The sequence below is a fragment of the Canis lupus genome, chromosome 36 (assembly GCF_048164855.1).
Source record: "Canis lupus baileyi chromosome 36, mCanLup2.hap1, whole genome shotgun sequence".
Lineage (NCBI taxonomy): Eukaryota > Metazoa > Chordata > Mammalia > Carnivora > Canidae > Canis > Canis lupus.
Window position 1 is genome coordinate 1,407,988 of NC_132873.1, and position 23,196 is coordinate 1,431,183.

Sequence of the window (23,196 nt, forward strand, 5' to 3'; positions counted from 1 at the left end):
TCCAAAGGTCATTGTAAACAAAGGTTATTGAGAAAAGCTAGGTCTTGTGCAAACTTCCTTGGTCAAAAGCATGTTGTTTCTCCCGTGTGCTCTGACATCCAAATATACTTCTATGTAAGAAAAAGCTTATGCAAGTTATCCATTTTGTACCAAAAAACAGTAAACAAAATCAGCATAAAGGGAAAGATCACAATCTCACCATTCAGAAATAATGACTGTTGGAACCCTTTCTAATTCCTTGAGATTCAACATTAAACGTAGAATCTTCTTAGGGAGTCCATAGTGATACATTTGTCCCCATCCAACTTTGCATTCCTTCTACCATAATCCAACACCCTTAGTAGCCATTCCCACATATATGCCCCAGATTTCTGCTTGTATAAATTAGAAAACTTAAGTAGTTCTCTTGGAGTGTAGCCTACTTCCTCACACTTTGTACCTCATCTTTAGGCATCTGCTGGGGCTTGAGTCTAGTTACAAGTCTGGAGGCAAAGAAGGGGGGTGGCAGTGCATCCTGAGCAGACCTAGCATCGTCCTTCGTGGCATTGACCTCAGGGGAGGGCATAACTCTTCCCTCAGGCAGTGCAGGGTTAGTCCCTTCAGAGGGAGGTGGAGAAGTTACTTCCCCTGTGAGTGGAGGGGGTGATACTCAGGGTGGAGAGATTGCTTCTGCTGGCAAAAAATTCTCAGAATTTAGAAGAAAGTCTCTCCTCACTCTAGGATTATATAAATGTTCTCCTATATATTCTTCTAGTAATTTTTGGTTGTGTTTTTGACATTAATATTTTTGTCTTTTGGGGTTTATTTTGGTATGAGAAGTGAGGTAGGAAACTTTTCTCATTTTATACTTTTCAGAGCATTTTAATATAAATTAAGATCTTTTGGACTTGTGAAGCAGGTGAGGGCTCTGTCATTTCTTGGATTTTATACATACGAACACGGGAACTCAGACATTTCAAGTAATTTGCCAATGGTAACAAATTTAGCTAATGGCAGACTCAGGCCTGGAATCTAGATTGTAGTCATCTGTCCAGAATTCTTCATACCCCATTAGCTTGCTTCTTGGTTTTCTGTGCTACTTTTATTACTTACTGGAAGTGAATTCAATTATTTTCTTAAATCATCATTGAATGCAGTTTATAACATTATTGTTGAGAATTACTGCATTTTGGAAATTCTTGGTCTGTCCCTAATAGTGTGACGATAACTGTTGACATATGCTGACCTTTCCCACGTGCTCCATGTTAAGTGCTTAAAACTGGTTGTCTCATTTAATCCTCACAAAATCTCTCCAGGAGTAGACATTATTACTGAAATGCATAGTATACAGCATAACAACCATTTTCCAACTTTTGGGTTTCTGACACTCCCTTTACACTCTTAAAACTTATTGAAGACCCCAAAAAGCTTTTGTTTACGGGCTATAGATATCAATATTTACCATGTTAAAAATGAAAAAAGTATGGGACACCTGGCTAGCTCAGAATTGGGCATCTGACTTCACCTCAGGGCATGATCCCTGTCCCGGGATCGAGTCCCACATCAGGCTCCCTGCATGGAGCCTGCTTCTCCCTCTGCCTGTGTCTCTGCCTCTCTGTGTGTGTGTCTCATGAATAAATAAATAAAATATAATGTTTAAAAAGTGAAAAATTAATATTTATTTACTGTTTCCTCTAAAGAAGGAAGAACAACAATATATCTGTTATTTGTCAACCTAAATACATTTTTTAAAAGATTTTATGTTTTTATTCATGAGAGACACAGAGAGGCAGAGACACAGGCAGAAGGAGAAGCAGACTCCCTGTGGGGAGCCTGATACAAGACTCAACTGCAGAACCCTGGGGTTATGCCCTGAGATGAAGGCAGATGCTTAACCACTGAGCCACCCAGGCATCCCTGTATATCCTTTTTCAAGCAAAAAATAACCATGCCTTCCCAAAGGATGACATTATTTTTCATTTTTTCAGTGTTTCTTTAATGGCTGCTTTCATAGAAGGACTGCAGGTTCTCATGATTTTTTCTACATTTAATCTGCAACAGTATCACATAGCCTCTGGAAATCTCCCAGAGGCACATTCATGATAGAATGAGAGTAGGAAGGACAGGTATTATCTTAGTATTCTTATTAAAATAGTTTTGATGTTGCAGAACCTCTGAAAAGCTGTTGTATTTCTCTGAAGAATCACTGCCATATCACACAGTGGGTAAGAAGGAGGGCTGGTGCTGCCGGGTAGCCAGATCCCTGGGTTTTCATCCCAGCTTCACCGTTTACTCATTGTGTGATCCTGGGCCAGTTATTTTTGCATTTCTTACCACAGTTCCATGTCTCTAAAATGAGGGTTATAGTAGTGAGGATGAAACCAATGAAAATATCCAAAACATATAAAACAATCCTTGACAAAATATAAGCACTTATATGCAAGAGCTTCATTATTATTTTATTTTTTATTTTTTAGAGGGAGAAGGACAAGAGAGAGGGAGAGAGTGACTCTTAAGCAGGCTCCATGCCCAGTGCAGAGCTCAACCCAGAGCTCAATCCCACCACCCTGGGATCGTGACCTAAGCCAAAATCAAGAGTCAAACGCTTAACTGAGCCACTCAGGCACTCTATTATTATTTATTTTTATTTTTATTATTATTATCATTACCTTTCTACATGAAGAAACCTGACGCTTAGTGAGGAAGTCCCTAGACCGAGGATTGGGTCACATCTAGTCAGTGTTTCACTGTGTAATTTCCTTACCTTTGGGAACCTTAGATTCCCTCACGTAGAGGAGTAGAGTAACAAAAGTAGGCATCCCGGAGGAGTGGTACTGAGCTTTAAGTGAGAAAACACATGTCAGGTACTTAGCATAGTGACTATCAGGGAGGAAATACTATGTGTTTGTGCTAACAATTGATATAATTTTTACTTCCATATAAATATGACTATATATTATATATATATATGTATAAATATATTTATATAGGCTCCCATACACTAAGAATATATCTAGTGGCCTATGGAGATGAGCAAATAAGTCATGGCATGGCCAAAATAGTCAGGCTGGTCAGCTTAATTAGATTTCCAGCATCTCAGGTTGTGATTTTAGCTGGAATGCTTTGGAGTTAACAGTGAACTTTGCCTTCCATTAATATTCAGAGGCAGGAAACTATCGGTGTGTATCCAGTAGCAATCTCCTAATAATTATAATTATTTAAACGCTGGTAGATCTCCACAAAAAGCTGTCTTTATTTTGCTTTTTATGAGGAATCTCTGAACTGTTGCCTACTGACAATCAAATCTGAAAAATCCAACTCCAACATGGCTGAACGGCTGATGGGTCTTTTGAAGTGACAGCCTTTGGATTAATTAGAAATGAAAGCAGCATGTCACTTCACATGGAAAGCTGGAAGTGCCCCATCTAAACATCCTCCTCAGATAATTAAAATGTGTTGTGTAATGCCAGTTGACTGAGTTTGATTTTTTTTGTTTTTGTTATAGGTGTTACCTCAGGAAGGTTTTCTTCCAGGCAAATTATTATTACTTATAAATTTTAACTTTCATACTATAGCTTTTCAACAAGAGAAGGGAAATAAATCACAATACCTTTGTTTTGTGAATAAAGTTCTCTATACAAATATTAAGAATCATATGGGTGGCTCTTTAAGAAAAACACTAGGCTAATGCAGAAACTTCTGTAAACATCCAGAGCTTTTGAATAAAATTAAAGTAAGAACCTTAAAAAAAAACCTAAACACGGCCGTATTAGTCAGGGTTGTTTAGTGAGACAGGCCCAGGAGAGTGTGTAAGTGTGTGTGTGTATGTGTGTGTGTGTATGTGAATGCATGTGAGTTTTCATTTCTCAAAAAAATTGGTTGAGGCCATTGTGAAGGCTACGAATCTGAAAGGCTGCAGGACAGGCTGGCTGGCTAGAGACCCAGCGAGGAGTTTAAGTTGCAGCTCGAATGCGAAGGCCGTCTGTTGCAGGAATTCCCTTTTCTTTGGAGGAAGTCAATCTTTCCATAGGGCCTTCAACTGATTGGATGAGGCCCACTTACATTATGGAGGATAAACTTCTCTTTTTCAAGTTCACCGATTGGTTTATTTTCAGTTTTATTTCTTTAACTTTTAGGTATACATGATTTTCTGCTTAACAAAATCTCAAAAATATGTACTATATGAAGGAAAGGAATAGTTTTTAAAAATTTATTTAAATTCAATTAACATATAGTGTATTATTGGTTTCAGAGGTAGAGGTCAGTGATTCATCCTCTTATATAACACCCAGTGCTCATTACATCACGTGCCCTCCTTAACATTCGTCACCTGGCTCCCCATACCCCCCACCTCCCCTCCAGCAACCTTGTTTGTTTCCTGTGATTAAAAGTCTACTATGGTTTGTTTCCATCTATGATTTTGTCTTGTATTTTTTTCCTCTCTTCCCCTGTAATCCTGTTTTGTTTCTTAAATTCCACATGTGAGGTCATATGATACTTGTCTTTCCCTGATTGACTTATTTCACTTAGCATAATACCCTCTAGTTCCAACCACGTCATTGCAAATGGCCAGACTTCATTTTCTAATGGCCGAGTGATATTCCATTGTCTATATAGACCACAGCTTCTCTATCCATTCATCTGTTGAAGGGCATGTGGGCTCCTTCCACAGTTTGGCTCCTGTGGACATTGCTGCTGTGAACATTGGGGTACACATGTCCCGGCATTTCACTGCATCTGTATCTTTGGGGTAAATCCCCAGCAGTGCCATTGCTGGGTCATAGGGCAGTTCTACTTTTAACTTCTTGAGGAACCTCCACACAGTTTTCCAGAGTGGCTGCACCAGCCTGCATTCCCGCCAACAGTGTAAGAGGGCTCCCCCTTCTCCACATCCTTGCCAACACCTGTCGTTTTCTGACTTGTTAATTTTCACCATTCTCACTGGTGTGAGGTGGTATCTCCTTGTGGTTTTGATTTGCAGTTCCCTGATGATGAGTGATGTTGAGCATTTTTCATGTGTCTGTTGGCTGTATGTCTTCTTTGGAGAAATGTCTGTTCATGTCTTCTGCCCATTTGTTTGTTGGATTATTTGTTCTTTGAGTGTTAAGTTTAATAAGTTCTTTATAGATCTTGGGTACTAGCCCTTTATCTGATAGGTCATGTGCAAATATCTTCTCCTGTTCTGTTGGTTGCCTTTTGGTTTTGTCGACTGTTTCTTTTGCTGTGCAGAAGCTTTAATCTTGATGAAGTCCCAATAGTTCATTGTTGCCCTTATTTCCCTTGCCATTGGAGACGTGTCTAGCAGGAAGTTGCTGTGGCTTAGGTCAAAGAGGTTGCTGCCTGTGTTCTCCTCTAGGATTTTGATGGATTCCTGTCTCATGTTTAGGTCTTTCATCCATTTTGTATTTATCTTTGTGTATGGTATGAGGAAATGGTCCAGGTTCATTCTTCTATGTGGCTCTCCAATTATCTCAACACCCTTTGTTGAAGAGACTGTCTTTTTTCCATGGGTTATTCTTTGTCAAAAATGAGTTGACTATAGAGTTGAGGGTCCATTTCTATTCTGTTCCATTGTTCTATGTGTCTTGATGATCACAGCTTGATAATAGAACGGAAGTCCAGAATTGTGATGCCACCAGTTTTGGTTTTCTTTTTCAATAATCCTTTGGCTATTCAGAGTCTTTTCTGGTTCTATACAAATTTTAGGATTATTTGTTCCAACTCTGTGAAATAAATTGATGGTATTTTGATAGGGATCGCTTTGAATGTATAGATTGCTCTGGATAGCATAGACATTTTAATAGTATTTGTTCTTCCAATCCATGAACAGGGAATATTTTTCCATTTCTTTGTGTTTACTCAATTTCTTTCATGAGTGTTCTAGTTTTCTGAGTACAGATCTTTTGCCTCTTTGGTTAGGTTTATTCCCAGGTATCTTATGGTTTTGGGTGTAATTATAAATGGAATTAACTCCTTAATTTCTCTTTCTTTCGTCTCATTGTTAGTGTATAGAAATGCAACTGATTTCTGTGCATCGATTTTATATCCTGCCACTTTGCTGAATTCCTGTATGAGTTCTAGCAATTTTGGAGTCAAATCTTTTGGGTTTTCCATATAGAGTATCATGTTACCTGCAAAGAGTGAGAATTTGACTTCTTTTTTGCTGACTTGGATGCCTTTTATTTCTTTTTGTTCTCTGATGGCTGAGGCTAGGATTTCTAGTACTATGTTGAACAGCAGCATAGTGGACACCTCTACTGTGTTCCTGACCTTAGGGGAAAGGCTCTCAGCTTTTCCCCATTGAGAATGATATTCACTATGTGCTTTTCGTATATGGTTTTTATGATATCAAGGTATGCTCCCTCTATCTCTACGCCGTGAAGAGTTTTAATCAAGAAAGGATGCTGTACTTTATCAAATGCTTTTTCTGCATCTATTGAGAAGATCATATGGGTCTTGTCTTTCTTTTATTAATGTGATGTATCGCATTGATTGGTTTGCAGATGTTGAACCACTCTTGCACTCCAGGAAAAATTCCACTTGGTCATGGTGAATAATCCTTTTAATGTACTGTTGGATCCTACTGGGTAGTATTTTGGTGAGAGTTTGGCATCTATGTTCATCAGGGTTGTTGGTCTGTAATTCTCCTTTTTGGTGGGGTCTTTGGTTTTGGGATCAATGTAATGTTGGCCTCATAGAAAGAACTGCTTTCCATTTCTATCTTTTGAAACAGCTTCAGAAGAATAACTACTAATTCTTCTTTAAATGTATGATAGAATTCCCCTGGGAAGCCACCTGGCCCTAGGCTCTTGTTTGTTGGGAGGTTTTTGATTACTTTTTAATTTACTTAATGGTTATAGGTCTGTTCAGATTTTCTACTTCTTCTTTTTTTTTTTTTTCTACTTCTTCTTATTTCACTTTTGGTAGTTTATACATCTCTGAGAATGTACCTCTATCTTCCAGATTGCCTAATTTGTTGGCATATAGTTGCTCAGAGTATGTTCTTATAATTGTATTTCTTTGGTGTTGGTTGTGATCTCTCCTCTTTCATTCATGATTTTATTTATTTGAGTCCTTTCTCTCTTCTTTTTGATATGTCTGGCCAGGGTTTATCAATCTTATTAATTCTTTCAAAGAACCAGCTCTTAGTTACATTGATCTGTCCTACTGTTCTTTTGGTTTCTATTTCATCAATTTCTGCTTTTATCTTTATTATTTCTCTTCTCCTGCTGGGTTTCAGGTTTATCTGATGTTTTCTCTAGCTCCTTTAGGTGTAAGGTTAGGTTGTAATATTTGAGATCTTTCTTGTTTTTTTGAGAAAGGCTTGTATTGCTATATACTTCCCTCTTAGGACTGCCTCTGCTGCATCCCAAAGATTTTGAACAGTTGTGGTCTCACTTTCATTTGTTTTCATGAATTTTAAAATTTTTCTTTCAATTTCCTGGTTGATCCATTCATTTTTTAGTAGGATGCTCTTTAGTCTCCATGTATTTGAGTTCTTTCCAAATTTGCTCTTGTGATTGAGTTCCAGTTTCAAAGCACTGTGGTCTGAAAGTATGCAGAGAATGATCCCGATCTTTTGGTACTGATTGAGACCTGATTTGTGATCCAGGATGTGATCTATTCTGGAGAATGTTATATGTCCACTTGAGAAGAAGGTGTATTCTGTTGCTTTAGGATGGAATGCTTTATATCTATGAAGTCCATCTGGTCCAGGGTGTCATTCAAAGCCCATGTTTCCTTGTTAATCTTCTGCTTAGATAATCTGTCCATTGCAGTCAGTGGGGTGTTAAAATTTCCTACTATTGTTATATTATTATCGATGTGTTTCTTTAATTTTGTTATTAATTGGCTTATGCAACAGGCTGTTCCCACGTTAGGGGCATAAATATTTATAATTGTTAGATCTTCTTGTTGGATAGACCCTTTAATTATGACATAATGTCCTTCTTCATCTCTTATTACAGTCTTTGGTTTAAAATCTAATTTGTCTGACATAAAGATTGCCACCCCCCCCTTTCTTTTGATGTCCATTAGCATGATAAATTATTTTCCACCCCCTTACTTTCAATCTGGAAGTGTCTTTGGGTCTCAAATGAGTCTCTTACAGACAGCATATTGATGAGTCTTGCTTTTTTATACAATCTGATACCCTGTGTCTTTTGATTGGGGCATTTAGCCCATTTACATTCAGAATAACTTTTGAAAGATATGAATTTAGTCCTTTTATATTACCTGTAAAGTCACTGTTTCTGTATACTGTCTCTGCTCTTTTCTGGTCAAGTTATAAAGTCCACTGATTTAAAAGTCAATCTCATCTTAAAAAAAAAAAAAAACTTTTACAGTGACATCTGAAGTCGTGTTTGACCAAACATCTGAGTACCATGGCTAGCCAGTTGACATGTTGCATTAACTAACCATCACAATGGCTGACTTTACCAGAGGAAAAACAGAATTTCATGTACACTAGAATTGTAGAGAATGTTGATCACCACAGCATAGAAGCCACCTGGTAGGTATGACTAGTCCTGGTCATGGGATAGGCTATGCAGAGACAGAGGACAGTGCTTTTTTTTCTTTTCTTTTCTTTTCTTTTCTTTTCTTTTCTTTTCTTTTCTTTTCTTTTCTTTTCTTTTCTTTCTTTTCTTTTCTTTTTTTCTTTTCTTTTCATTTTTCTTTTCTTCTTTTCTTTTCTTCTTTTTTTTGCTGCACTTTAATTCCATTTTTCCATTTAATTTTTAAACTGCTTTATTGAGATCTAATTGTTAAACAAAAAACCACATGTATTTAACGTATACAATTTGATGAATTTTGACATGTCCATATACCCATGAAACCATCAGTATAAAGTAGTAAACGCATTCATCACATTCAGAAATTTTCTCATGCTTACCTGTTTTTGTTTTTATTTTTTGTTTTGTGCTAAGAACACTAACATGAGCTCTACTCTATTAATTTTTTTAAGTGCACAATACACTATTGTTAACCACCGGCACTATGCTAGGTCTCTAGCAGGTCTCTAGAATGCATTCATCTTGCACAACCCATTGAAAACAACTCCCCATTTTCTCTCCCGACAACCACTGGCAACACCTTTCCACCCTCTACTTCTATGAATTTTACTATTTTAGACTTGCCGTGTGAGTGAGATCATACAGTATTCGCCCTTTCATGGTGCTTATTTCACTTAACATAATGTCTTTTGGGTTCATCTATGTTGTTGCAAATGGCAGGATGTCCTTTCTTAAGGCCAAATAATATTCCACTGCATGCACACACCACATTTTCTTTAACCATTTATCCATTGAGGGACACTTAGATTGTTTCTATATTTTGGCTATTGGGAGTGATGCTACCACGAACATGAGAATGAAGATATCTCTTCCAGAGTCTGGTTTCTTTTTTGATATATATCCAGAAGTGGGATTGCTGGATCATACGGTAATTCTATGTTTAATTTTTTGAGGAACTTCCACATTGTTTTCCACTGCAGCTGCACCATTTCATATCCCTGAGACAGTGTATAAGTATTCCAATTTCTCCATCAACATTTATCTCTTGTTTTTTTTGTGTAGTAGTCATTCTATTAAGTAGTAGTAGTCATTCTATTAAGTAGTAGTCACACCTATTAAGGTGTGAGGTGATATCTCACTGTGATTTTAAACTGCATTTCCCTAATGATTAGTGATGTTGAGCAATTTTTACATCTGTTGGCCATCATATGCCCTCTTTGGAGAAACATGCATTCAGGTCCCTTGCCTATTTTTCTTTCTTTCTTTCTTTCTTTCTTTCTCTCTCTCTCTTTCTTTCTTTCTTTCTCTCTCTCTTTCTTTCTTTCTTTCTTTCTTTCTTTCTTTCTTTCTTCTTTCTTTCTTTCTTTCTTTCTTTCTTTCTTTCTTTTTCTTTCTTTTTTCTTTCTTTCTCTTTCTTTTTTTCTTTTTCTTCTTCCTCTTTTTTTTTTTTTTTTTTAGTAGGCCTCTTGTCCACCATGGAACCCAACAGGGTTTGAACTCACAGCCCTGAGAACAAGATCTGAGCTGAGGTCAAGAGTTGGAAATGCTTCATGGATTGAGCCACCCAGGTGCCCCCTTTGCCTATTTTTAATTGGATTATTACTTTTATTTTATTTTTTGCTATTATTATATTTTGCTATTGAGTTGTAGGAGTTTATTAAATATTTTGGATATTAACCACTTATCAGATAGTTTGTAAATATTTTCTCCCATTCTGTAAATTGCCGTTAGACACTGTTGATTGTTTCCTTTGCTGTGCAGAGTTTTGTAATTTGATATACTCTCACTTGTTTAGTTTTGCTTTTGTTGACTGTGCTTTTAGGGTCATATCTAAGAGATCACGGGCCAAGAAGATCTTCCCGATGTTTGTTTGTTTGTTCTCATAGACATTTTATAGTTCTAGGTCTTATGTTTAACTCTTTAACACATTTTGAGTTCATTTTCTGTGTATGGTGTAAAACATGGGTCCAATTTCACCTGGATATCCAGTTTTCCCAGTACCATTTGTTAAAGAAACTATATTTTCCCTTTGTGTACTCTTGACACCCTTGTTGAAGATTAGTTGACTGTATGTGTGGGGTTTTATTCTAGGCTTTGTATACTGTTCTATTTCTCTATATGTCTATCTTTATTCCAGTACCATACAATTTTAATTAATTACTTTACAGATTTAAGACAATCTCTATCAAAATCCCAATACTTTTTTTTTTTAAGACAAAGAAAAAAATTCTAAAATTCATGTGGAGGCACAAAACCCCCAAATATCCAGATCAAGGTTGAGAAAGAAGGACACAGTTGGAGGAGACAGTATCTTGAGTGGGTATGGATTAAATACTGAAACTGAAGCTCCTGCTTAAGTCTGGATGGGTATGGTTCTAAGGAAAGTAGAACTTTGAAAAAAACAAGCCATGTATTCACTCTGGAAGGCCACAAGAAAGCTTATCTGAGGTATAGATCAGAGTGGGGAAAAGATAAGCCTCCCTTGAAATGTAAAACCTATGATCTCATAGATTTAGAGTCTGAATTTTAATTACCTTTGTGTTGAAGAAATCTCAGGATAAAAGATTAACAGTAAAAGTTAGATTCAGAGCAGAGATTCCACTGGGACAAGAAGTAGAAATAAGATGAAAAGTTCCCCATAGGTACATTTCAATAACCCTGACACTACAGAGAAAAACAAGTGTTTCTTAAATGAGGGCAAAATAAAAATCAGAAATCATGCAAAAACACTCTATTTTTTTTATTAGATGGCAAAAAATAAAAGAGAGAGGATAAAGATGTCTCCTACAGGGACTGGAAAGACTAGAAAATGAGACAAACTATGACACGTATTTAAAGTGATTTAGAGAGAAAAACAGTAAGTATAAAATGCATGTGGGTATAAAGCAATACATTGTACATAGTCAGGGTTTGGAAAGAATGAAAGATAAATTGTAGAAAAAACAGGCAGTTATTAAAATTAAAAATTCAGTGCGCAGATTCAATGTCAGAGTAGGCATAGCTAAAAGGAGTATTAATGAACTAGAATCAGAGCTGAGAAAATTAGCAATAAAAATAATAGCAATAACAATGAAAAGACCAATACTATCTGATTGCATACTCTGTGCAAGTCACTGGAACTGCTTTGTGGCTAAGTTTTTTAATTCTTACAGATATTCTTTGAGGAAAGCAGCACAAGGATCCAGGTGGGTGGGATAGCAGATGTAATAGTTTTAGCTTAATCGAGGAATATACAAATATAAATTCGAGATGTATTATGATCCAAAAGTAAAATTTTAGACTATGAGCAGTAACAATAGTTGTGGCCAGAAAAGCTCTCTATTTGAACTACCCAAATCCATAAGCCTGAGTATTGTAAACTTTAAGATTAAAAAAGAGGAAAAGATGTATAGAAAAGAAATTCTAAATAATTTAAGGAAAAATTAAAAGTTAGAACTCGAGTCAAGTTACCTACATTCCAATTTAGATTCTCTTACTTTTATTCCTTTAATAACCTTAGATAATTTACATAATCTGTTTTTCCTCTGATTTCTCATCTATGAAATGGGGATATTAATAGGACTTTATATGGTCAGCTTCTGGGCAGTTAAGCTAGGTTTGTGCTGTCCCTGCTCAATTTTTTAAAATAAATTTCTTATTTTGGGCTAATTTTAGATTTACAGAAATATGGCAAACATATCACAGGGGATTCTGGGGTATCATTTACCCAAGTTCTTCTTTTCTTTTAATTTAAATTCAATTTGCCAATAGATAGTACATCATTAGTTTCAGATGTAGTTTTCAATAATTCATCAATAGCATTTAACACTCAGTGCTTATCACATCACGTGCTCTCCTTAATGCCCGTCACCTAGTTATCCCATCCCCTGCCCACCTCCAGTGGGCTAGCAGTTCCAGTGACTAGCACAGAGTATACGGTCAGATAGTATTGGTCTTTTCATTGTTATTGTTATTATTTTTATTGCTAATTTTCTCAGCTCTGATTCTAGTTCATTAATACTCCTTTTAGCTATGCCTGACATTGAATCTGCGCACTGAATTTTTAATTTTAATAACTACCTATTTTTTCTACAATTTATCTTTCATTCTTTCCAAACCCTAAGTACAGTGTATTGCTTTATATCCACATGCATCCTGTCTAAGAGTAACATGTCATAAAACCAAGAAATTAAAAGAGGTATAATACTATTAACTAAAGTCTTGACTTTCTTTGGCTTCCACTCATTTTTTCGCTAACACCTTTTCCTGGCTCAGAATCCAGTGGGAATTTTGCTGCATTTCACCATCTCCATCCATTTCTATCTTGCTTCTAATTTCATTAGAAGCAGTTGACAGCCAACTGCCAATTTAAACCTTGACAGCTTGCAAGAACACGGATCATGCATTTTGTAGAATGTTCATCAATTTGTGTTTGTCTTGTTTTTTGCACGATGAGCCTGGTGTTATGGGTTTTTGAGAGGAATATAACAGAGGTGAAATATCCTTCTCATCGCATTGTAATAGGCTACGTGATATCATGGGATTTAGGACTTGGGATTTTACTCCCAACCATGTGGTTTTAGTGGTTCCTGCCAGTTTATCCACTGTCAATTTACTATCTTTTCCTTTTGATATACTCCATTCTTTTGAAGTGAGTCATTAAGACCAGTCTACACTCAAGGAAAGGGAAATTAAGTTCCACTTTCTGCAGGGGGAGGAGGGTGTAGCTTCATGTATTATTTGGAATTCTTCTGTAAGGAAGATTGGTTCCTCTTTCATTTATTTATTCTTTAATAATTTATTTATATCACTGTGGCCTAAACCTTTAGTCAATTTTATGGCAATTTTATATATAGGGTAATATTCTGGGGTCTACTAAATTACCTCAAATATCAACGAAAAATTCTAGACTCTCATGGGCTCCAAATAAAATATATTTTACCTCTTAAAATGGATTTGGAAAGTTCCCATATGCGTAAAAGATCTATGCATCTAAATTCCCTGAACTTTTACTAACCTGACAATTGAAGGGTTGGCTTAATGACATTGATTTAAAATTTTGTCCAAGAAGTATGGATATTTTAAGATATATTAATTGACTGTAGATTCCAATACTCCATTATTTACTTTGTTTTGAATTCAATAGTGACTAAACAAAACAGATGAATGTGCTGCTACAAATACAAGTTTAGTTTACTGAATCTGCAAACCTGATTATGAAGCTGTTTAATGCTGTTTAACCTAATGTGTTTCCTCCTTATTTGGCCACAGAAATATTGCATGCATGTATGCATGCGTGCATGTGTGTGTGTATGTGTGTGTGTGTGTGTGTGTGTGTGTGTGTGACTGTGGCATTAGTCTCAACCCAGTTGGGAAAATGCTTAAGACATTTTTCCAAATTATATTTTTCTGCCTACTGTCTCTAATATATGCTCCTGTGAGTATTTTCATAGTATATAGAGTGAGCATAGCTATTTGAACACTTTAAAATATATTAAATAAATAAAAATGCATTATTTGTATAATGATAATAATCTGTCTTGGTTCAGGATGAATACAGAATTTTGTCATTATCCAAAAGGAGAGCTTTTCTATGAAAACTTTCATAAGTAGAAATGGCATGAAGTGAAGAAGCACTTACCATTAATATATGGAAAAAACTTTGAGCATTCTCAGACCCCCAAAATACCCTCTCTTAAGCTTTCCTGATACCTTAGGACACATCTTGCTAACAGATACACAAAATAAATTGAAATAAAACATGGATGCTCAAAGACACAGTTCAAAGCTCTGGCGGACTGATGCTGCGATGCTGGGTACAGTTTCTGGGGACAAAGAATGGCAGGGCCATTCTGTTCTGAGTATGTGCTGTCTCTATAACTGTTCTCTGAAGCAGATGCTGAATGCTGGTTTTGCTTTTTGTTTTGTTTTTTTTTTCATAAAAGCAAACATTCTTTTTTGGGTTTCTTTTGATTAGCAAAAACAGATCCTAACATAAATCTTTCACAAAAGCAAAGTGGCATAGCACAAACTTTGAAGACCAAGGAATACCTGTCCATTCTTATCGTATTCCTTATTGCTCATATGGAGGTAAACAATGCCATCCTAGTCAAGGGGAAATTTGAATTAATAATGATAATGATAATAGTTCACATGAGGTACCAAGCATTATTCTGAGAAGTACTTTTCCATGTATTACCAGATTCAATATGCTTAATAACTTCGTAAGTTAGGTACTACTGTTTCTCCCATTTTATAAATGAGAAAGCCAATGCCAAGAAAAATGATCTAGTTTCCCCAGAATTACAAAGCTGGTAAGTGGCGGAGCTGTAGGTGCGTGTTCCAAGTACAGGAAATGCTCAGAAGTCAAAACAGAAGACAGGAAAAGCTGGAAGAAGCGCTGGGAAAGAGGGACACTCAGACACGTGGGGGAGGCCAGCTCCCCTCTCACATCCCTCAAAGCCTCTTCAGTTCTGAGAGTTCTTTTTTTATCTTATTTGTAATTGGCACATAGAGGAGCTCGGAAGACTTCACAGTTTTTCAGGCAAGTGGAAGTCTAAGAGTCTCATTTTGATTGAGCAGCCTGACAGGGTCTTGGGGTAGTTCACAGCCTTGCTAATATATCGTATCACTTAGTAGGTGTCCAGCTGCCAGAAACAGACAATTTCAAGACCAGATAACGTAAGCAGTTACAGGAAATTTAACATCTCATAGAACAAAGAATCTGAGGCAGGATAACCTTAGGGTTTGCTAACTGAGGAGCTCCACCCTGTCATTCAGGATTTGGGTCTTTTTTGTTGGCCTATTCAGCTGTCTTCAAGCTTCTCCACCCCCATGTTGCAGGATGGCCACTACAGTTCCATGCACGAGGTCCTGACGCGACAGTTTCCAAGGAAAGAAGAGGAACTGTCTTTGCTTGATCAACTGATGAACGTATGCCCACCCATAAAAGAATCACCAGCTAAGGGAACGGGATTGCTATGGAAGGCTAAGATTGATCTAGATTTGCCCTCTTCTGGGGATTGGGCCATTTTCCTTGAGCATATACACAGAAGAGGGTGGATGCTCTGCAAGACAGAATTGGAGGACGAATGCTGGAGGGACAACCAGTAGTCTGTTACAAATGTCTTCATCCTCTATCGGTACTTGTTGAGATTGAGTGCAATTATTGTGTTTTCAGAGAAGTGTGGAATCCTTTTAAAACTAAAAGAACAGTGTTGTGCCCAAGATTGCGAATCCGAGAAACCACCGAGGAGCCGACACCGATGCAAGTGCACGAGGGTTTATTAGCAAGCTCGAGCTTGGGTCCAAGTGTACCCGACACAGCGGAGCAGGGACTTGGGCCTCGAAGTAGGTTACAGCTGGGTTTTTTTATAGGCTGGTCTAGGGGATTTTCAGAAGGGGTGCAAGAATTTCTCCAAGTTCTGTTTACATTCTGATGTGGGGCTTTCAAGGGCATTGAGCTCTGTTCTCATTCTAATATGAGACTTTCTACCATGGGCGTGGGCTCTGTTGTCTTTCTGATATGGGATTACCTGCCGAGGACACTGAGGACATTCTGCAGTTTTTCCCGTAAAGTTCAGCTCTTATTCACAGGGACCCTAAGATGGCTGTATTTGTGCTAATGCTAAACTTTAGGTGGGATGGCCTTAATTTTTCTCGGCCTCCACAAATAGAACTAGAAGAACTCCTTTTAGTATTCACTGCTAACTGTTTTCCTCTTTTTGCCCTTATTTTTCTTATAGCTGTTCTGGCTTCTACTGGATTTGTGCTATAATCTAATATACAGTCTTTGCTAGCATTTTCCCCATTAATTTTTACTTATGTAAATTATGTCTTTTTCTGATGTTAGTCTGAATATATTTCAAAAATATTTTCCTGGGATCCCTGGGTGGCGCAGCGGTTTGGTGCCTGCCTTTGGCCCAGGGCGCGATCCTGGAGACCCAGGATCGAATCCCACGTCAGGCTCCCGGTGCATGGAGCCTGCTTCTCCCTCTGCCTATGTCTCTGCCTCTCTCTCTCTCTCTCTGTGTGTGACTATCATAAATAAATAAAAATTTAAAAAAATATTTTCCTGACCTAAAATGAAGAATTGTAAAAGTAATCAATAGTTTTTGGTGAAACTCATACTGCTTTTATTTTGGGAAAATTTTTGGGTAATCCCATGGTATTCTGTTTGCTATTTGTATCGTTTTAAGTGATGCGAATAAACATAGCTTAGGTACTGAAATGAAAATATATAATGGTCTTGAAATAATTTTCACTACTCAGGTGAGTAAAATTTACAGCCTTGTAACTTCTGCAAAATTAAACTCAGTGATAAGGAGATACCAGACTGAGAACCTTATTCTCTAAGAGTTAGAGTTGGAAGAGACAACTGAATCTTTACATTTGCTGGCAACTAAAATCTCTGCCAACTGTCCAGTTTTCAATTTTTGGTTATAGTTGAAAAACTAACATATATGCCCTTTGTTGGGCACAGGGAATGCTGAATGAATTTAACATTAATGATTTTTTTCCTTTGCTCTGATCAAAGACAGAGCAGCAATTAAGAGCTGTTTCAAACCCTTAGAAACAAATTAGGAGTATTTTAGCAATTAGCATTACAAGATCTCTTGCGTTTGAGACCCCCTGCAGCAAAGAGTTAATGTTTAAACTATTTAAAATTCAGTGGTGGTTAATAAGGCAGTTTTAAGGCTCTTATTTCCTGACTGCATCACATTTGTCTTACGCAGCTTTTCAATTATTCCAGCCACTTTTAAAGAAACAAATTCTAATTTCACTGCAGTTTCAGGTGAGGATTTTAGCACCTTAATTCATGGGCTACATTTGGATTTATGCTGTGAGCCACCTTTGGATACAGTCACATTTCCAAATTTAAATGTTAGAAATGGAACCCCCAAATTTCCTTTATTTCTTAAAACACAAATTCCCTGAGTCTCTCTTGTGGTCCTTGTCTCAGTCATGAGGAAAATATGGACTAAGTTCATTCACTTCTTCTAATAAATGATGTATTCTTAATAAAAATTGGCTCCATAATCCATTAACGGTTGTTGAGCTCATACTGTGTGAGAAGCAATATGTTATGCATACACTGAGAAATCGAACATTTCTAAAGCAAGTCTTGGCTGTGAAGGAGCTCACAGGGAATTGGGGCAGATAGCCACAGAATCAAACATGGGCAAACACAAGGCTACACAAGGAGGTTGATAGAAATGCCAAAGACAGGTTTGTGCCCTTGGTCTCAAAGGGGAGTGTCTTGGAGAGTCCATGATGGAGGAGGTCATCAAGAGGACGTGAAGGCTGGTTGACACAAGAGCTGGACACAGGCCATCTGTTCAGTATACTTGACTGAGCTCAGCTAAGGCATCTATATAAACTCTAAGATTCTGGTGACAGCAGCAGAGATCTACTTATCTTGGGGCCACAAAACAAGCCTAGTAAGTTCCCTTTCGTGTTGAACCCCACCATGGTTGCAGTCCTTTATAGCAGCTCTGTGATACTCTTCTGGTGGTCTGACCACCCCCGGTGCCGCTCCTTTGAGTATGTTGCCTGTGATTCTTGCGTCTCATGAATCTATTAGCATTTACCAAAGTCACACATTGAGTTTTGAAGATTAATAAAAAAAAAAAATGGTTTTCTTCCTCTTTGGGAGTTTTTTTCCCCCTTCCCATTTGGTGGAGTTGTGCTCATCCAATCAATATGCAAATTAATTATGTTTGTTCTCCAGGGTCCCTAGCAATGCAAGCAAGTCTTCCTTTGTTCATCAGAGGTTTGATTGCATCTCTCTTCAAAGCCATGCAACTCTCTGTTTTAAAGAAATATGGGGATCCCTGGGTGGCGCAGCGGTTTGGCGCCTGCCTTTGGCCCAGACCACGATACTGGAGACCCGGGATCGAATCCCACGTCGGGCTCTCGGTGCATGGAGCCTGCTTCTCCCTCTGCCTGTGTCTCTGCCTCTCTCTCTCTCTCTCTGTGTGACTATCATAAATAAATAAAAATAAAAAAATAAAAAATAAAAAAAAATCCTTAAAGAAATATGGCTCTATAGCACTTACAGCCAAGAATTCTGAGCCAACCTCAGCCAGTCATACAGGGATGGGGGCTGCTGAGGTCTTTCAAAGACCAAAGGGAAGATTGGTGGAATGTCCTTTCCAGATTGTATTCTTCCCTCCCATAGGTCTTGGAATCTTCTGCACCGTCTTGAATGACAGGGGGAGGGCTGTTGACTTCCCTGTGAAGACTTCTTTAGTCCTTTATTTAGTTGAGACTCTAGCACATTTTTTTTCTATCACATTTTTTTTATATACAATGTGTGCATGTAAAGATAAAGGGGCTACATGACGTGTTCAAGGTGTCACATCTTGTATAAAGTAAGCAAGTTGTGACCTTAGGATAGATATATAACTCTCCTAGGATCAGATTCCTCATCAATATCATGGGAACAAAATAGTACCTACCTCATACTATCATTCTGCCTAGATAGTCGTATCTGTCTGAAAAATCCAGATTTTTCTCTGGGATTTGCTCACAGTGTTCTGGGAATACTAGAGGATCTCTCTTGTAAGACCATATTATTAAGCTCCAGTACTTTGGAAGGAGTGGTTAGAAAGTGTTGGGTTATCTTGTGCTCAAACAGGTATGCCCCCATTCTTACCCAGCTTGCTTGGGGAAAAAGTTAATTAGGAGAGTGTTGGGAATACTGTGGAGTCATGCTAATTTTCTTTAAGAGAGTAGCTGAAACTTTTCATCAAACCCACAATGGATTTTGTTACTAAAAGGGTTGAGAAGGTATGTTCCTGTGCTTGAGCAGAGGAAACAGTCAGCAGACACGTGCTGAGCTGAAGTGAAGACTTCACGGAGAGTCACTAGCCTCTCTGCTCATCGCAGAGACATTAATGAATGAGAGGCTAGCCCAGGGCAATGTATGTACCTACTAACTAGTCAGCATGGATTGATTCCATGTTGGATATATATCTGGGTCTGAAACCAGACATACACAGGGTTTTTGTGATAGTCCTTATCCTTCTCACTTATATCTAGGAAATCTTGCACACTTCTGCATTTGCATTTTGGCTCAAGCATTTAAAACGTGTTAACTAAAAGTATGCTCAAGTCAGGTTATTCAGGTTCATGACTAATTTTCTCCAGAGATTGAGGCAGATATTAGTAGCAGAGTAGTGATCAGATTTGTTAGAATGATTCAGTTACAAGTGACCAACATCTCTACTTAAAGTTAGATCTTTAAAAATGACCCATATTTCATATTTTGTGTAGGTATGTGTGATGTCACTCTAAGGATTAGAGAATATAATAATGAAGGAAATTCTTTCATTGTTAATTGCAAAAATCACCTATATAGTGTAAAAAGTAGGCTACAATAAGCATTTTTATTCCTAGGTGCTTTAGTACACACCCATTAGAGCAGCCTAAAAAATGAAAAAGAACTCTAACTTCCAAAGAGAAAGTGAAAGTTATATATTTTTGTCTTTATTCAAAAACTTGACTCATTTTATAACCTCGTTACTATGTCTATTACCTCTTAGAATAATATTCTCTGGCTCAGAAAGCCGATAGTTAAATTCTATAGTAATCAATTCAAACATCACATTTAAGGAAACATTGAACAATTTGGTTTTGACTGATTGGAACCCTTTCTAAGAATTCTTAAAATACCAATCCTTATCTCATTTTTAAGCTGTTCTCCCAGCCCTAACTCAGACCTTGACTACTTGGTAGGTAAGACTACCAATGATCTACTAAGTAATCCTAGTTTTTACCTCTTTCAAACTAGACTTACTTGATACATGTGGTAATATAACAGGCATTTTGTCTTATTTACCACTATACACCCAACACCTAGAATAGTTCTGTACAGCGTTGGTACTCAGCATGTTTTCTCCAGTAAAAGGATATCTAATTATGATAGTCCTTCACCTACCCCTCCCCTTCCCAAACACCAAACTTTTTTTTTTTTTTAAGATTTTATTTATTTATTCATGAGAGGCACAGAGACAGAGAGAGAGAGGGCAGAGGGAGAAGCAGGCCCCATGCAGGGAGTCCAAAGTGGGACTCGATCCCGGGTCTCCAGGATCACACCCTGGGCTGAAGATGGTGCTTAACTGCTGAGCTACCCAGGCTGCCCCCAAACACCAAACTTTAATGTTGCCCCATTATATTTGTATAATTAAATCCTTGGTTCAGAATTCTAGGCCAAACTTGATCTAACTCCATCTAAATACTTAGTCTCATTCTCATCTGTCATATTCTCCACTTCATCTCACTTACACTCTCTTTCTCCATGTTCCAGCTTGACATCACAGTCAGGCCCTTCTCCCTTCCTCTTCTTGGAATGTGCTCATCTACTGCCCGGATCTTTGCTCATGTCCTTCTAATTGCCTGGAATACTTTTTGTCCCAATCCATATGTTAAATATGTATTTTCAAAGATTTTATTTTATTTTTATTTATTCGAGAGAGACAGAGAGACAGAGAGACAGAGACACAGGTAGAGGGAGAAGCCTGATGCAGAACTTGAGCCCAGGACCTTGGGATCCTGACCTGAGCCAAAGGCAGATGCTCAATTACCGAGGCATCTCAGTGTCCATCCACATGTTAAATATTACCAACTTTTCAAGGCTCAGCCCAAATATCACTTCTGTGTTCAATTGCTGTTTTTTTTCTTTTTCTTTACTTCTTCTGGCCTTTTTACCTTACAGCACGCCTGCTTGCACACATACAGTTCTCTTCCCTAGGCCTCAAACCCCACACTTGGTGTATCTCTGCTTCTGATTGACTTACTCAGAAATGAAGAAATTGGAGTTGCTCAGATAAATGTTGAGTGGAATATCTCTCACCAATCTTTCCAAAAATCTCTCCATTCAATTCAAATCTTACAGGGGCTTTGGGAGACAGTGGCTTTGATTAGAATAAGGTACAATGTTGTTCTAGATTCCCTGGGAATCTAGAAGGGTATCATACTAATTCATTTATATATCACTTGAGATTAGTCAGTGTGATTGAGCGATTCTACATACAGAAACGCTCCTATAGAAGCCAGGACTTCCCAGGATTATATAGATTAGGGATTCTCCACACCAGGTGATTGTCAACATCACTTGGGATATGTTAAAAATAGAACTTCCTGGAGGTTCCCATTTTACAAACAGGACCTGGAAACTGTTTGTAAAAAGATCCTTAATGATGTTAGTGCCACATGCTTTGGGAATGAAAAGGAAGTCAGATCTGATGAAAGGAACATTTCTAAGAAGTGCTTGGGTAGGACCAAGAAAGGGGAATTGAGTATGTGGATTTGAGGGATGGAAGGGAGGCAGGATAAAAATTAAAGAAAAGGTGAAGGGTGAGCACGGACTTTACTCTCACTAATGTTGCCTAGTGAGGAAGATCGATGATCCAAGCACTACAAAAGAAGCAGTAGCAGGTGGTGTGCCTGCAGCAAGTGGCAGGACCATCTCAGTTACTGCGTGTCTGTATGTGCAAGGGTTGGGGTGAGGGAGGACATCCAGAGGACATGGGACTATAGGGAATGTGGAATTAAGAGTCAGCATGAGACTGGGGCTGAGGAGGGGGAAGAGTGTCAGACAAGTCAAGGAGGCCATAACAAGCATAGTATATTCAAGAAACAAAAGCTTCATATATACTGGAAGTTGGGGTAAAGCAAGGCAGGGCAAGGGAGAAAGTGGGTGTAAGAATTGCTCAGGGTAATGTTATAGGATGAACGTTGTGGCTTCGAAGTGGATGGGCAGAAGGTGAATGAAAACCTGAGAATCAGGTGGTGCCATGAGATACAAAAGCAGAATGTTTTGTTGAGGAAGGAGTGAACAGTAGAGCACCCAGTGCTGCCAAGAGATCGGGGAGGAGACAAATTGAAAGGCGACCTGAATTAAGTGATGAGGAGGTCATTAGTGAGCACAGACAGAGTCCTTCAGTGAGCCAAGGGAGTAAATGCCAGAGTTCATGGTCTGGGGTGTGAGTGGAAGCAAGAAAGAAGAGACAGGACACTAGTCCTTCAAGAAGTCTGCCTACGAAGGGGGAGAACAGAGGTAGCATGAAAGGGGTGAGGATATAGGGTAAAGAAGGTATTTTTTTCTTAAATTTTTTTCTTATCTAGGGTTAACTAAACAGGCTGATATAATCAGGTATTTTATTAGGGTTAAATTGACAGTAAAGGAGAGGTTGAAAGTAGAATAGAGAGAGGGCCTACTGGGAGGAGGACCCTGGAAGAGAAAGAAGGGACAGGACTCATAATAGAGATAAATGGATTTACTGCATTTAGGATGAGGAACAATTTTTTCCCCATCATCACAAGAAGGAAGAAAAAACAGCTTGGGTCAGATGTTTGTAGCGTTGATTTAGAAAATTCACAGAGCTCTTGTCTGATATCACCAATTGCCCTGGATTTTCAGGGAGCGAGGGAAGATGTGAGTGTCGGGATGGAGCAACGTAGAAGCCTAAAATATCCCTTGCCCTCTGGGAAAACATAATGAGATGAACTGTCAAAAGGTATTAGGGTCCTAATTATCAAATTGTCATTAGTGAGCATCCCTCACATGTGCCAGCAGAACCTACTGGTCAGGCTGAAGAAAAGGTGGATGCTAGGGCTGCACTAAACATGATTGCTTACTTCACACTCACCACCCTTCTCCCTTCTCCCTTCCTGACAGCACCTTGTTTTTGTTTCAGTCACCACTCTCCTCAGATTAGAC

General features: G+C 38.1%; 1 long non-coding RNA gene across 5 annotated transcripts in view; it reads left to right on the forward strand.

Moving 5' to 3' along the window:
- The window catches only part of LOC140625309 (uncharacterized), a 29,663-nt gene extending 13,166 nt beyond the window's left edge, over nt 1-16,497 (forward strand). For 3 of the 5 annotated variants that reach the window (XR_012024666.1, XR_012024667.1, XR_012024665.1), the window contains exon 5: nt 3,251-3,442. This is a non-coding gene — a long non-coding RNA (uncharacterized lncRNA). Of the gene's footprint in view, nt 1-3,250; nt 3,443-15,314 lie in introns of those variants that run through there. The other 2 variants (XR_012024668.1, XR_012024669.1) reach the window with 1 other exon arrangement.
- The last annotated feature ends 6,699 nt before the right edge of the window (nt 16,498-23,196 follow it).